The sequence below is a fragment of the Trichechus manatus genome, unplaced genomic scaffold (assembly GCF_000243295.1).
Source record: "Trichechus manatus latirostris isolate Lorelei unplaced genomic scaffold, TriManLat1.0 scaffold00207, whole genome shotgun sequence".
Classification (NCBI taxonomy): Eukaryota; Metazoa; Chordata; class Mammalia; order Sirenia; family Trichechidae; genus Trichechus; species Trichechus manatus.
Window position 1 is genome coordinate 4,040,291 of NW_004444143.1, and position 1,873 is coordinate 4,042,163.

Consider the following 1,873-nt stretch of genomic DNA (forward strand, 5'->3'; position numbering starts at 1 on the left):
GAAGGACTTGCCTAGGGACGCAGCTAGGAAGCGGCAGAGCTAGGATTTGAACTCACAACCTCACTCAAGCCTCTGCTCTAGTATGTGTTGAGTGTCCTGCTGTACCAGAAACTGTTCTTGCCACTGCGGGCACACGGGGGCACATGTCCCTGCCCACAGGTTTATAGCTTGATGCTCCGACAGCCCCACGATTCTGATAATTAGCTGAGTCGCCGATACAAAGCCTGGATCAATAAAAGTTAGCTGTAGTTCTTCTTCACTTACTCCTTGTCAGGACTGACACAGTAGCTGCAGCAGGGGCCTCAAGCGTATCAAAGATCATGACGACGGTACCAGGCCAGGCACTGTTCCGTTCTGGTATGTTAAGGTTGCCAGGAGCTGGAGCCGACCAGATCCCAACTAACTCTACACCAACCTTCGACTTGTGGAATGCCTACTGTGCGCCAGGGCCTGGGTCCCACAGCAGCCGAGGACGCCCCCAGCCTCCCTGAGGCCCGAAGCTGGCCTTTCTCTCCTCCGCCCCCAGCTGCACTTTCCCGGCTTAAGGGAAGTTCCCAGCCAGGCCCGGGCTCCCAGCCGCGCCGGAATTCCCGGTATTCGAGGAGGTGGCAGGGAGGGAGACGAGGGCTGTCTACTCCAGGGCGTGGAGCGGGTAAGGACAGGCAGTCCCTTGTCCTCTTCAAATGTGTCCCAGCTGTGCTTCTGGGAGAGAGCCAGGACCTTCACTACAAGAGGCTCCAGGGAGGCCCTGGGAAAACCCTGGGTGCCAGGCCTGCCTCAGCCCTCCTTCCTGGTCTCTGCTCTCGAACTCCACTCCTCTGCCCATCCTACCTCTGCTTCCCTCTGCTTCGTGGCCCCAGGGTCCATGTCTTCTTTCAGGACTACCTTTTTTGCTGGCCTCCCCCAGCCTAAGCCTAGCCTTCTTTATAGCTACAGCTGAAGGTGCTCCTCCTTGGAACACTGCTGCCCTCCCTGGGACACTGAGGCTAATGCCAGCTAAAACGCAGTTATCCAGAGTTCCACCTCCAGCTCCAATGTAACATGGTGAGCTGCAGAACGGTCCCTTGCCCCAGGCCTGCTTCCCTGTTCGTAATATGGGGATACTGTCACCAAACTCAGAAATCTGGCGGTGTGGCGGTTAAGAGCAAGATCCGCTAACCAAAAGGTCGGCAGTTCAAACCCGCCAGCTAGCTATTCCTTGGAAACTCTATGGGGCAGTTCTACTCTGTCCTATAGGGTCACTGAGTCGGAATCGACTTGATGGCAGTGGGTTTGGGTTTTCTTTGGTAACCAGCCTCACAGTGATGGTGCAAAGATTTGACAATGCTTAACCCAGCACCTCGCCAGTGCTGGTCAACCCCACCCACGGTTGTTAAGACTCTCTTTAAGGTACTCTACACCCATGCTGTCCACTACAACTGTCCTGGATGGTGGAAATGTCCTATTATCTGCGCAGCCCAGCATGTGGCTACCGTGTTGGAGAGTGCAAAGAGATTTTAAAAAAAGGAAAACTGGACACACAGAACGACACGTCAAATTCCTTCTTTTACAGAAGCAAATCTGTGCGACTTCCTCCCCTCGATCAACATTCAAGTGTGGTTATCAGGTTCTCCCTGTACTGCCAGCAGTGAGTCACGTGGGACTCCGCTTGGCGGGGACGGGTGTGAGGTGCCCAGGCTGGCTGCACCGGCTGGTGTGGGAACAGACGTGCTCTCGTGAAGCTCGCTCGCCGTTTGGTTTGCCACTCAAGTCATTAGAGCCCCACTCCCCAGCCACCAGCGCCTGTGTGCCCCGTCTGACTCTGGGGGGGCCAGAAGTGGGTTGTGGTCACTGCGATGGCCATAGCACCAGGCCAGGCAGAGGTGCCTGAGGC